The sequence below is a fragment of the Macrobrachium rosenbergii genome, chromosome 15 (genome assembly GCF_040412425.1).
Source record: "Macrobrachium rosenbergii isolate ZJJX-2024 chromosome 15, ASM4041242v1, whole genome shotgun sequence".
NCBI lineage: Eukaryota > Metazoa > Arthropoda > Malacostraca > Decapoda > Palaemonidae > Macrobrachium > Macrobrachium rosenbergii.
In genome coordinates this window covers 23,371,970-23,387,624 of record NC_089755.1, presented here as the reverse complement: position 1 = coordinate 23,387,624, position 15,655 = coordinate 23,371,970, and positions in this window count along the sequence as shown.

Sequence of the window (15,655 nt, the reverse complement as noted above, 5' to 3'; positions counted from 1 at the left end):
CGAAGGTGGGTGAGGAAGTCTGCACCAGGAGGCGGGGTCCTAACGTCCGCAACGATGAAGTTCCACTCCTACCTCAGGCCAAGGATGGAGAACGACAGGAGCCTGGTGCCATAGGAGAGGATGGGGGACCCATTGGCAGCCGTCAGGGAGGCAGTCAGGTCCGGCGGACATCTGCGGTCCTCTCTGGAAGGCGGGAACACTGACCGCATGGCCCCAGTGTCGATCAGCATCATCCTGCCGGAGACGGTGTCACAGACGTAGAAGCCTACTGGTGCGGGCCCCTGGGTGTTTCGGATGTTGCTGCCATGGCGGACTGTGAGTGGCCGCCGCTTCCCCGTTTTTGGAGGAGAAAAGGCAGGGGCTTCGCCAATTTCGGGCAGCTTTACCGAACCTCTGGTGGTAATAGCAAAGCCCCGGCCTTTCCTTCTTCTGCTGGTGGGGTGGCCTCCTCCTGTCAATGGCGTTGATGCCCTCTGTGGTGGGATCCTCTGGCTGGAGGCAGTTGATGGGGTGTGCGGGCATGGACGCCCACTTCACTGCCCTCATAGAGTCCGTCAGCTGCTGCGCCACTTTGATCAGGTCCTCGACTAGCAGGGTGCATGGTTCTGTGATCTGCCCACAGACCTCTGGGAGTAGCTGCCACAGAAGGATCTCCCTCGACAGGCTAATCTCTTTGTGCCTGCCATTGCTGTCAGTCTCAGGGAGGAGGAGGAGGTCCTGGAGGGCATGCCACGTCTCCAAGAGGTTCATGTCTTGCCAGGGGTTGATGGCGAGGTCGAGGGTGCGGGCGGCTCTCTTAGAAACTGGCAGGGAGCAGGTCTCGACGAGAGTGGCCTTTAACTCCTGGAAGGTGGCAGGGCTCGTCGTTGTCATCACCCACGGGGCGACCTTCTTGTATATCTCCTCTGGAAGGGTGTTGATGGCGATGTCCGCCTTCAACACCTCGTCAGTCAGGCCTGCCACCCTGAATGCCCCTCGACCCTGCAGAGCCAGGGCGCTGGGTTCTGATGGGTGAATGGCGGCAGCTTTATGCTGAGGGCCGCCCTTGGTTGGTCCCTCAGGTGGGGCATCGCGTGGGGAGCGGGCACCGGCGTGGAGGAGCACGGGGAGGGGGTTGCGCGAGGGAGATGTCTGCCTCCGAGAAGTTTGCGGTAATTTGTATGTGGATGGGGATGTCTGTGTCCATGCTCATTTGTTAGAGTGCCGTCGTTAGTCCGTTAGGGGCGTGGGTTGGTTCATCGGGCCAAAACTAAGTCGCCATTTGGGTCCGTTAATGGCTCCGGGAACCACTCCGGGGGTCGCCACTGTGAGAGAGGTGCGAAATAATGGGCAGGAAGACAAGTACTGCTGGTTTAGTGATGAAGCGACCGGCTTATAAAGTGGTGTCTGGATGTCTCGTATCGCAGAGACCACGAGTACAAAAATTTACAAGTGACCTGAGGTCAAACTATTTCTCTACACAAAACAGGACAGGCACATACAGAAAACATGATGATTAACAATTCCTGGTTGGACATAAAAATACTCTGACACATATACGTGGTACAAGGGCAAATGAACAGGTAATAAATATACAATTCACAATAATGATAATAAGATTGTGTACGTGCAACCTTAGGACGCCTGTGAAGGCACTGCAGAAAACGGGATGTTCATCGTAGAGAACCCGTTGAGCAGGGACTTTACAGGCTAAGGACGATAACTTTTAAGTACGCAAAACAAATACCTCACTCCCCCATCATGGGCTCTAATGCCTATATCACTTACCCTTTTACTTATTTATTTAATTTTTCTTCCTCTATTTGTTAACGAATTGCGAGTCATAGACTCCTGCCCTTGTGATTTTTAACACCACCTTCGTGAGCCAAGAGACGTGTCCCGCCCTTTAGTAAGCGGTCACGCCCCTCATTTGTGTCATTCTGTTTATATGTTTTATTTTGTGGGGAATCTATTCCTGTTCCCATCCCCTTTTCATTCGTTTGTTTGTCCATTCATGCATTAAGCGAGTAACCATTTATGGCTTCGCCCGCTTAACAGGAAGTAAAAGCATAAATTTAGCATCATTAAAGTCAGGGGAAGAGAAACTACATTTAGCGACATATAAATCATGGAAAGTATCTTTGTTTATTTGCTGTGTCTTAATGTTAAAGTCTCCAATATAAAATGTATGTTCAGTCGCGCATTAATTGTATACCCTTTGAGACTTTGCCCGAGTAACGGGAAGTCAACGCATAAAAATTGGCGTTGTTTAAATTTAGCGAATTAAAACTCGCGAATACTCTCTTTGCCTCGCTCACTCACACAGCTGTCAAATCCTCACTGTCAACTGTCAAGTTGGTGATCCTTTGAACTGTTAACTAAGCTTTGAGCTTGTAGAAAATTACTGCCCTTTGATTACAAATGTGAACTGTGTATCGTCATTACAATATCTCGTAAAGGGGATGTCATTTGAAAAAACAAATGCTGTTATCATTTACACCGCCTCTTCAAGGCATACTAACTGCATGCCTCTGTTTATCTTAGAATTAAGGACACATGTATATGTAATTTAATTATTAATATTTTGACACCCGCCCAGAATTACCTTGACCTCGTAATCTTAGATAATTCATGCTCTTAGAATCAAATGAGATTTATATGCTGTGGCATTAAAGTAAAGTAATATCAGTTTGTGTTGAAAGGAATATCCTAGTAACGTAACATAAAGCATCTTTACGGCTCCTTGATTATCAACATTTCGCACCCAGTGAAGGTGCGTATGTTATCTTCGATGAGGAACTATTGTAATTTGCAGAAGTCGCTAAAAGCCACCCCTGTAGAATGTTAAGTGGGTTTGTACAGCTGTAGCTGACCCAAGTTGACCCAGATGCCAACACATAAATCTTATCAGCATCCTCATCTGTCCCTTCCTTACCTGGGACAGACACTTGGGTGGCATGGTCAAAAAGGGGCAAGGATGAGAGGGTGAATGCCACTCCCTTAAGCAGCTTAAATGAACTAAGCTGCTTAAAACAACCATTCTATGAGGCAGAGTGATTGCGCTGAATTGTCTTTCCACAGGACACCTGGGGAGATGCAAGCAGATGGTCAAGACACCTGGAAGATGACACATCTTGGGCACGGTCACCATACAGCTCCGACATCGGGGCCACTACCCTCAGCAGATGCTTTAAAAGGAGCCAGGACAGGGAGATCTTTGCAGTTAGCAGTTAGCCAGATGTGCGGGTGATCTCTACAAAACGCTGAGAGGCCCCCCAACCCCGTCACCACCTGAAGCTCCTGATGCAGATCCAGTCCCTTCATCACCACGTGGACGGACTTCCCAAGCAAACTAATGCAGAGTGCCATGAATGCGACTGCCCATTGTCATTCTTTGCCAGAGACCTGCTTCCCCCATGGTAAAGTGCAAGTGAAGGCTTTTCAGTCACGACATTTTGCCCTTAGAAGTGTTTATTGAGTACCAGTACATCACTGTATCCATTGTGCCATTTCCCAGTGCTATTTCAAGTGTTTGTGTCCCAGTGTTAAGTGTTCATTCATTCCTCGAGACCTTGGCACCATCAGTGCAGTCTCGATCCATCCATATGTTTTCCATTTTCCCTTCCTGGCGTGTAATTCTTAAATCTCTCTTGCAGAGGGACACATTTGCCATGGACTCTTCTTGGGCTGTGCCTTGCGACCATTCAAGTCTCCAGTAGGAAGAACTCCAGGCTTTGCCAGCCTCCATATTATTTACTGTAGCCTACCATTTCTTTGGATCTTCTATTGTAAATACAATTACTTTAGTTACCCCAGTGTTTATGTAACATTCCCTCATGAAGTAGAGCCTTAAGCTCATATGAAACATCCGTGCTCTTTTTCTTTTTATGATTCCCTGAGCAGTAAAGTCAGATTGCCAAGGCCAAGTGTGTAAAATTCCGTTGCTGACCTATTAAAGTGCTCTACAGATTCAGAAAACCAGGGAAAATTTTGTATATACATATATATATATATATATATATATATATATATATATATATATATATATATATATATATATATATATATATATAAATCACACATCACCACAAATGAAAAATAATAGACTGGGTGTAAGACCTACACCCAATCACGTATTTTTTCACCTGTGGTGATATGTGATGAACAAATCAGTGTTAATATGATTATAATCACATATGTGTATGTATGTGTATAGATATATATGTGTATATATATATATATATATATATATATATATATATATATATATATATATATATATATATATATATATATATATATATATATATATATATATATATATATATATATCTATATAGCCAATAAAAATAGCAAAAAGATACTGAATGCATGAAGCGAACAAAAGAATAAAGAGTATTAAAAAGACCAATGAAATTGTGCTTCCTTCTAGTACCAGGTCCAATTAATTTCCTTTGGGAGCCATAAACTAATAGTTCACAAAGACCTTCAAAGATCGACTTCTTTTCAGGACTACTGTTATTTTCCAGACATTCCACCGTCAATGACTCTGTGTTAAATAGGTAATATAAGCGTGAGGACAGTTTTAGGATTCTCTGCTGATGTTTGAGGTTTGCCAATAACGAATTGTGCTAACAAGAAAAGGTGATTTTTAAATTTTTTATTCCTTGATTTTCAATTTGTTTAATTAAGAGATCTTTCTCAGTAGAGAAAAATCTCTTATTTCTTTACTTATTTATACTCAGGGATGAAGCAAAATTCTTCGACTTATTCTTTTCACAATCCAAGAGTCTTGGAGATTTAAAAGATTTCTAGGAACTGAAAATAATTTTCTGCGTTTGAATATGATGGACTCTGAATGGCCTGATATAGGAGATCGGAGATGTGGCAACGCATATGCCACGTTTCTTTTCATTGTGATGGCGGAATGATTTAAAGACAGTAACGATCAGAGACTGAGCATATTACTTACGAATTAGTTACTTAAAGAGTCGTCTTATTTAACCTAATCACCATATAGCTTCCTTTTTCTCATTACGTTTTCCATTAAAGTAAGTTTGGCACAGCTTGTATATGGCGCTATTCCAGCTTCAACGGCAACGCTACAGTAGCCAGAGTACAGGCGCAGCCCAAGGTTTGAGAGCATTGGCTATACGACGACTGCACTGCCGAGCGAAAGGCAATAAAAGAGGGCACCCGAGGTAACTTTAAAAGCACAAGTAACGATACAAATACTTCAGTCTGTCAAGCAATGAATAATCAGAGCTCTATAAACACTGCAAAAAAAAATAATAATAAATAATAATCCAAAAGAGGCTACAAACAGAAACCAACAAGGAACGTTTAAGTTACACTTTTTGGTACCAGAACGTTACCGTTAATTTCGAACAAGTATGATATTAATTCAACTACATTATAATGCTTCTCAGTTTACAAAAGATTTTAGTGTACAGCTGGATCAATTGCCAATCCACTTTCATTGTTATTGTGATATATATATATATATATATATATATATATATATATATATATATATATATATATATATATATAAAATATATATATATATATATATATATATATATATATATATATATATATTTATATATATATATATATATATATATATATATATATATATATATATATATATATATATATATATATATATATATATATATATATATATATATAGAAATAAAGATCAGCAGCTGCCGCATGAATAAGGATTCAGTTTCATCGTGATTATCTTTGTCAGTCATGACGACAAAATTCACATCAGCTGATTTCTCCAATACAGCTGTACTGAAGTTGAGTTTGATGACGCCCTAACACTTCATACACCGGCGATCTGTTGACTGGGGCATAAATAATTTTCGGGGATGGTCAAGTTGTTGATGGGTTAGATATTCTGGGACTTGGTTTCTACCGGCTGGATATTGGGCGAGACCAGGGGATGGATGGCCTGCCGAGGAGGAAGACGAGAGGGCGATGTTGCAGAGGCAGAGGCAGGGTAGGTCAGCAGAATGCTTTGGGAGGTAGAAAGGGGTTTCGGGTGGGTTAGGAGAAGTGAAGGAAGGCGGAGCTTACAGTTGGAGGGCTGTGGCGGCGGATTGTTGGGGGAGAAGGGGTTCAGGGAACACCCCTTAGCAACATCGGCTCAACACCCCAGTTCATGCGGCGCTGTTGAAGACTTTGCAAAACACGCCATCTCCTCGTCCTTCTTGGTGGTGGCCAGACTGCTGCTGCTGTTGCTGCTGCTGCTGCTGCTGCTACTGCCTTGATCAATGCAGCCTCGAGGAGGCAGGGAGGGAGGGCTAGGGAGAGGGTGAAGGTTACAGGATGTTAAACCCTTTTTGCAATCTTTCTCTCTCTCCCTCTACCAAACGTGCGCGCACACACACACACGCACACAAGCGTTATTCATTCATCACAGAACAAAATGGTTGGTTAATATAGCTTTCCTTTTACCATGTATATCTTCCTGTATGTCAGCGTTAATATGACTTTATCTTTCAGACAGTTTTTATTTACTCTAAGCGTAATGTACGCCCAGACACGCTCACATACGCCAGATCCACACACACACACACACATGCATATACATTATATATATATAGATATAGATAGATAGATAGATATACATATATGTATATATATATATATATATATATATATATATATATATATATATATATATATATATATATATATTGTGAGCAATTAGATGTATCAAGATATGAACAGGTATACATACATAAGAATGTGTAAACAAATAATATATATGTATATATATATATATATATATATATATATATATATATATATATATATATATATATATATATATATATATGAGAAAGCCCAATGATGAAAGCGTAAACTCACTAATATGTCTGAGGCATATAGTACGATTCTCATTCAAAGAGCAGGGTGCTTTCATGAATGAAAGTCACGTGCCCTTGAAAACAGAGTGGAAACGTGAACCTGGAATTTGCAAAAGCCTTGTGCAGAAATCGCAGAGAAAGAGAGAAGAAGAGCGAAAGACGAGCCAAGCAAAATCTCCCCCAACCAACCCTTTCTCTCCATTCTCTCACTCTCCCTCTCCTTCTCCTCCTCCTCCTCCTCCTCCTCCTTATGCCGTTGCTAAAGTCCCTCGGAGGGCGGTCCTTCGCCATGCAACGTTTTCCGTTGCAAGGGGCGGCCAATAGAGTAGATTCCCGCTTGAGCGGGTCTCTCCTATTGGCCCTCTGTCTCATGTGACCTGCCTTCTTTTTCTTAGCATCAGGTGAGGAAGAAATCGGAGAGAGAGAGAGAGAGAGAGAGAGAGAGAGAGAGAGAGAGAGAGAGAGAGAGAGAGAGAGACAGGATTTGATTTGGAAGTTTAAAGTTGCTTTGATGATATACTCGCATATGTGACCAGTAACAGTAGAGATCTGCTACTTTCGTGGACGACATAAAACAATGCGATGCTTCGAAATAATTTACTTGAAGTTTCAGATCTAATATAAATAGTATAGCACATACGATATATATATATATATATATATATATATATATATATATATATATATATATATATATATATATATATATATATATATATTATATACACACATACACATAGCCTATATATATATATATATAAATTATATATATATATATATATATATATATATATATATATATATATATATATATATATATATATATATGTGTGTGTGTGTGTGTGTGTGTGTGTGTGTGTGTGTGTGTATACAGGAGTGAAATTATTTTGACCTATAGTACATATTTTATTCATTGTGTACCCAGGTGCGTAAGTATATTTATATTATATTATACTGTAAATAGCAAATGAACGTTTTTGTTAATTTATGTATATCAAAATGTGTGTATATATATATATATATATATATATATATATATATATATATATATATATATATATATATATATATATATATGTGTGTGTGTGTGTGTGTGTGTGTGTGTGTGTGTGTGTGTGTTTTAAACAAAGTGCATGAATATAAAACGGGTACGTAAAGGACGCGTCTCATAACAGTATTACATCACTAGCGTACACTTTGGGTACAGTGCATCCGTTCCGTATTTTTAGAGAAAAACCTCACTCTTCCAAATAATTTCACCTTTTTTTTTGCAGAGTTGGCATCTTCCTTCTTATGACTGTTCAGGAAGATTGTTAGAAAATCTGGAACTCTTACTGAACTTATATTAGGAATCAGCGTACATGAAAATTAGAATAATAAATGGCTACCGTGGTTCTGATATACGATCAAAGAAGGAGCTACGCGAGGACGAAATGTCAAGAAGAGAAACGAAGCTGTGTGGAACTTTGGCTGGTGAAGAAGCTCTTGTACTCCCTCTGCAGGTGTACCACTGGTAGGAAGACCTTCGGCAGGGGTTGGGTTGGCTGTTCTCTTAGGAGACTCCCCAGGTCCGATACTCAATCCCAGACGCCAAGGCCCATCGATTTCTCGCCGTACCAAGGACGTTGCCTCTCTGCTGGCTAGTCTTCACTTGTTTTTCTTCTTCTTCTTCTTCATTAATGAGTCATTCTTTAATCTCGTATTATTTTTTATTTGCAGAGAAACAATGCACATTAGTAGCCGGTTTGGTACATTTCTAAAAGATACATACACTAGTCATGATCGGTAAGTAAATTGATAAAAACGGTACAAATGAAGCGTGTCACAAAAACATGTGGGGAATGTGCACAGAAACAGTTGCATCCCGTTGCTCATGTCAGCCCTTGTATGCCAAACTACTCAAGTTGGGTTGGGTCGGGACCTTTCGAGCGAATTGTATACTACGATCTTGAATTTATGAAATCCGGAAAAGAAGGAAGGTCCCGGCGTGATGATGTAGGGTCCGCTTAGAGTACGAAGGGTACGAAGGGGTTAGGCCGAGTACGAATATGCTTTTTTTTTTTTTTTTTTACCTGAATACTCTTTTAGGTTCACTGACGTTCATATTATCCATCCGTTTGTGCGTGTGTTCGGATGTGTGATTGTTTTTATAAAGAAAATAACATATTCAGCTGTATACGAATAAATTGTTTAGTTTTCACCCCGAGAAACTGCTCCATAACAGTCATTTTTATTCCCGGATGTTCTGAGAAAATTGTAAAATTGTCCAATCGCTGAAAAATCTGTATTCCCAGGTAGTGTATATACTGTAATCACGGATTACGCCGCTCGCCACTCGCAGGGCACCTCCTGGCCCCATCCCCCGTGGTGAAATGCAGTTGGATCCTAGGGTCCTGGAGATAACGGGTGCTCTACCCGGAGTTTATATGTTGCTGTTGAAGGTGGACCAATGTTGTCAATGTGCAGATATTGATGCAGCTGGCAGGAGTAGGAGAGAGGATGTTGCAGTTTTCATACAATGCACCTGCATCACTGGAAGGGGCGTTGCCAACGTACGTAGGATTTTAGCGACTGATACTCGGTAGAGGCAAGTAGGGAAATGCTATAATTGATCACCCCCACTTTTTTTGTGGCTGGGAAGGGTGGGGAGCTATGCCAGTAGCTGGGCAGATACGTTTATTACTGTGTGTTATAATACCAGGTGCATGTACTGAGTACAATGGTGATGAGATATGACTATTGTCTTCATACAAAGCGACCTAGTATCTGATTGATATTTGTAAAAAATCTTCCAGAAGCAATTTATGCTAAATATAAGCATTTTGCAAAAAAGTCTGGTAAAACTCATTTTGTATTAAATATGAAACAGAAAAATATTATATGAAGCTTTTGTACTAAATATGAAAATATTATTTCGTAAAAAAGCACTTTCTACAAAGTACAAATACATTAGAAAATATTGTGAGAATAATTTTGTACTAAATGTAAATGAACATTGTGTGAAATATCTTGTAAAAAGGCATTTTGTACGGAATCAGAAGGAATAGTAAAAAACTATTTTGTAAACAGCATTTTTGGCTGACCATGGACGCAAATATTTGAATGCTTTTGCTATGCTAAGGCTGGCTACATACCAGCACGGAGAGAACATAGTGTATGTTTGCGCATTAGTCTGTTGTCGGATTAAGGTTGTGCTTTCAGCATTCTGTCGGATGCAGAATTCTATGGGCTAATTTATGAAACGTACCTTTCAAATATCTAAGATTTGTTTCTTTTCTGGAGTGCTAGGATTTTTACCCAGAGGTTACACAAAACCAAGATGACACGTAGAGCTCTGGTCTTAAGAACCAGGAAGCTATTCAAAATGTATTTTGGATTTGTAACGCTGAATTCTTAGTTGAGTCATTTTAAGCGTGAGAAAATTATACATTCGGTACCCATAACAGACTTGCCCCAACTCCTGCAACTTATTTCGCCCTCCTGTCAGTGAAATCCGCCAGTGCGTCGACTTTGTTCTAAAAGCCGATAGACGCTCCCTGTAAACTCACAAAAAAATGCTAACTCTCACATCGCCACTTATCCTAGCTAAGAAACGTTGGACGTATCTCTGTAGTTTCCACTTTGTAACTGATGAAATGAATGAAAAGTTCAGCAATGCCTCTAACAAATTTATCTAAATTATTCAAATTTTTATGAGGCTTCAAATTTACTTCAAGCTATTTCATATCTTCTAATCTGTTATCTTGAGTTTACGTTACATGGTCAAGCCACTTTTACGCTCTAATTAAAGTTTTCAGAGATATCAAACTTTTTTATAATGTATTTGTATTTCTTCATTCACCACCATTTCTGCCTTCTTCCTCCAAGCATGCTGCAGAGATTAATAAAGCTTCTGCAAAGCGTCTGGTGCCTCTCTCTCGTTCGACCATCATTTGGATCATGATAGTCTTGAATTTTCTTCCAGCTCTCCGTTCATCGTACTCAAATCACTTACATCATCGTTCCTACTATGATTTATTCTAATATCTGTATGCATGCAGAAATTTATTTCAAGTTTTTCGTAACAAGTGTATTTCATTTCCTCCGCCAGCTGCTAAATTGTCTTCTTATTGTCCATGACACACGTTATGTTTCTTGCACAGTACTTTGAAAATTTGTAACGTATTCTTACCCTCTGTTTCTTCGTCACTTCATTTACAAAACGTCAAGTATCCAACGATATAATGAATCGTCTTAGAACTATCATTTTCCTCGAATGAATAATCACTCTACTGTCACAAAATTCTAAATCATACGCAATGGTTCCTTGCGTAATACACACTATTCTTCCCCTGCAATACCTCCCGTCACCAGTTAAACTCCCCTTAAATACAAAGCTAAGTAATGGTCCAACAGTTAACACATTATTGACATCTACCTCTTCAGTCATGAAAATCATAGTTTTCATTGTTTCTTTCTCTCGTTAGCGATCTTACACTCAGCCAATCTTGGACTGTGCATATGGGCAGACATTCGTATACCGCGTTTTTGGACTGAACTTGTAATATAATCCATCTGCGGAATTTCATAAAACGCAGAAAGAATATTTTGGTAGAGGGTTATTGAAGAGTGGATAACTGAAGTATTGGCACAATAAGCTATACATACATACTCAAGTGAAATCCGAATGAAACTGACGGGGCACTATTTTACATAAATTACAACAAGTATCGAGAACGCAGGTTATTGCAATACACTAATGGATCGAGGATAATCTTTATTGATTGATTATATGTTTATACTTATCTACAAAGAGAGAGAGAGAGAGAGAGAGAGAGCATCCGATGTCATATTTGACTATAGGAAGTTTATTGACTACCTATATAATTCATGCTTAGGTCAGCAGACGCATGGTGGTGTTTTTTTTTATTTTTGTATAAACACTTTTGGTCTCACCAACAGATTTATCTCGTCAGCATTAGATTTGTTCTATTTCTTGGGGTGAGGTATAAACAGGTGACCGTTTTATGGATGTTTTATTAGTGTTCGATCATGTTTACTTCTTCAACATATTGACAGTAGATATTTTCATTCAACTGAAAGATATGTGGGACCTCGTATTTAGTTATGGTGAAAATTATTTTCTTAAATCCATTAGCTGATTGCCCTGCTTTATTATTTCCTACACTACTTCCGATGTTTTGGTCAGTTACTATTTTATTTATCTAGTTTTTTAATTGATTCATTGAAACCACGTACTTTACATTCTAATTGTTTTCCCTTGTGTTCATGCTTGTTCTGTCTTGGGAAATCCAGAGCTCGGTATTGCTACATTGGGCAATTTTTGTTTTCCTGCGAGTTAACATGTGTTGACGACGAAATTTAAAGGATTAACATCCAGGAATAAACTCACGTTCATTCTAGAATTGAAAGTTGTTAATAAAGTACAAATTTCAAGTCGGATTTTCGGTGAGAAATGTGTATGTTTATGAGTAAGAAAACTGCGGTTTTAACAAGCCACTAAAAATTGAAAAAGAAATTAAAGACCAGTAACTAAGGGAAGAATACACGGGCCTATTATCTCTTGAAGCGCAGACAACCCAAAACCCTTCACTCCGGTTTTCAGCAAGATCATTCAACAACGGACGATTTTTCTTATATTCAGATACTTTATGGTTACAGTCGTATTGTAGATAGATTGCATGATGGGCTAAGGAATGTTCTTAATTCCAAGCCAGTGACAGATTTGACTTGTTTTTACTATTATATATTTATAAATATCTTTACGTTTCCTTATAAACTTGTATCAAATTTTAATAGTCATGTTTCGAGGACATTACAAGGACATTACATACAAATCGCATGCAGGTACATCATTATGATTTCGCATGTGAAATATATATTAGACCAAAGTTTTGGTCAAATTGTGTCAACTTTGCGTGCTTGACATTTTGTGGCATTTGTACTGCATGATCATATCAGGTCAGCTAGTTTACTGTAGCGCTTTGAGATAATGACGAGAAAATTCTATAGGAAGTCAGATAGTGAAATAGAGAGCCAGATATAGAGACATATCCCTTGGCTATTTTCCTGAACTGGTTCGAAAATAATCTTAAATCTCTCGACCAGATTTCCATTGTCCAGTTTCCTTGAGCCTTTTTCCGCTGAGTCAAAGATTGGTGGGTTCATCTGAAAGTGTCCAGTGGCGCTTTCTAAAGAATTTTGCCTTGATTTTTTTAAAATATCTGTCTCTAGGATGTTTACCCATGCCAACTGTCAAGTCTAGGTATCGGAGGTCGTCAAACTTATGGTGATCATTACTGTCGCTGCGTGCGCACGCCATGATACACCCTCACGGAACTCAAGGTCTAGTGGCCATGACGATCCCGTCACCAGGCAGGGACAGAGAGATATTGAGTTCATCAGGAGCTACTGGGCCTCTCTATCAGCGTAAGAAATAATCTATTTGTGTGTGTAAAATGACACTCCTTTTACCCACAAGATATAGTCATTTAGTTTCAAATGTCTTCATAGGATGAGAGTTCTAGCTCCATACCCTTGACCACTCTAGATGCAACTCACCAGAGTCGACTAACCTCCGAGTATTTGATTCAATTCTTACATCAAATGAGGACAAAATACTTTTCAGGAACCGGGCTAAGACTCTCCTCCCTATGAGGGTTGGTTGGTAACCGCACACACAGCCACGGAACCATGCCAACAATCTTTTTTCGGATCATGTCAAGAATCTCGAACCCACTCGCAGCAGGGTTTGCTATTACAGGCGGTCCCCGGTTTACGACGGGGGTTCCGTTCTTGCGTTGCGTCGTAACCCGAAAATCGTTGTAAACCGGAAAATCGTCGAAAATCGTCAAAAATCATAAGAAAACCTTACTTTTAATGCTGTGGGTGCATTGAAAACGACGTAAACTGCATTATTATTGAGTTTTACATCAAAAAACCTTCAAATTATGATTATTCTGCCGTTTTGGGGCCAAATTTCTTCCGTCGGATCGGCGCATTTACGCGTCGTAACCCCGAACATGCGTCGAAGCGGGAAAATAATTTCTGATGAATATATTTGAAAAGCGCGTAACATCGGAACGTCGTAAGCCGGAACCGTCGTAAACCGGGGACTGCCTGTATTTACAAGAAGAGTATTGGGTTCGTTATTCTTTACATGGGAATAATCGGGTTCGCTGTTCTAGACATGAACACTTCGGTACCAGACATTTGATCCCCCAGGGGCTAGTACTAAACAAGGCGAAATACACTGACTCCCCAGGCGCTAGTAGCCTACTAAACAAGGCGAAATACATTTGACCCCTCAGGGCCTAGTACTAAACACGGCGAAACAGTGTAGATGAATCACTGTTTCGCCATGTTTAGTACTAGCCCTCATGTGGAATTGGAGTTCGGACCGGAAAGGGTTGGCCATTCTTTACATGGGGATCATTGGGTTCGCTGTTCTTGACATGGAGATGTTGGGTTCGCTAATCTTGGCATGATCCCTTTTTTCTTTTAACTTACCGTCGAAACGAATCTAAAAAAACCACGTTTTGGTTTGGTTGGTTGGTTGGCTTACATGAAGATGGCTTGATGCCAACAAGGGTCCTTGCCATAAGTGTGGTAAGAGGATAAGAGACCTGATGTGGCTCTCTGGACCTTTTCCAAGCAAAAGAGAAGTATTAGAGTTAAATACCTTTCCCAACCTGCTAGGTGTGGGAGGAGTGGTGCAGAAGACATTTAAACTTGAGTCAGTCGCAGCTCTTCATAGTTATACCTTTTGAACATAAAGCTCCAAACATTCAATGAACGTTAAGAATAAGACGAAAAGAACTGAGATGTTTTTTCCTTGTATCTGTCAGGCTTTCACTTTCTATCTTGGGAAAGCGCACAGACAGTTGACAGTTAGCTCTAAGCAAGAGCTTGAAAGAAAAACATATTGGGTATTTAAATTGTAAAGTCACCACATCGGCGCCAGGATAGTGTTTGACAGCGGCGCCATTAATTAAGTCTCCGCTGAGCTTGTTTTCTTTGGTGACTTCCCATTTTCTTCAAGCTCAATTAGTCACGCCTAAAACGTGCCAGGTCACGCATTTTTAATCATTTTTACTTTATGGTATTTATATGAATGTCACACATTGTGTATCACATGTTTCTTCATTCACAGGCATCAAGACTGTATCCATATTGTAGCTCTGTATGTTTTGTATTGTAATTTGTACTCGTTCACTGCATATTATTGTTTATTGTTTCGACCTCAGGTCACAGTCAATTCCATTGTCTCTCACGGCCCGGCGTCAGTCGCCGCAATATAAGCTGCCTGGATCTGTAATAAAGTAGCAGTAACTTTTACCTGCTCGTTTCTTTGACACCTTACAGTGGTGACCCCGGAGTATCCGGAGCCATTAGCGGACTCACACGGCGACTCAGTCTTGGCTCCAGGATTTCTCCAAAACGCTCTTAAGCGGCCTAAACACGGCGCTGTAACCAGCGTTTGAGCGTGCTGACTCGTCGGCATACCCCACCAGCGTCACTAGCGGAACCACACGGCGCGACGAAAGTGCGTACTGACGCGAAAACCCCACTCCAGTAAGGGGTCAAAGGAGCGAGCATGGACGCCGATATCCCCTCCTTCATGCAGTTAAACGCGCGGACCCCGCGGACTCGAGGTTTACCTACCTCCCATCACAGCCGCGCCCGCCCCCGCATCGAGGCCCTCCCGCAACTCCACACCAGCGCCCCAACACACCGGCGGCCGGGCAACACAATCGCGGGCCGCCCTCACCGTAAAGCTGCCGCCCGTT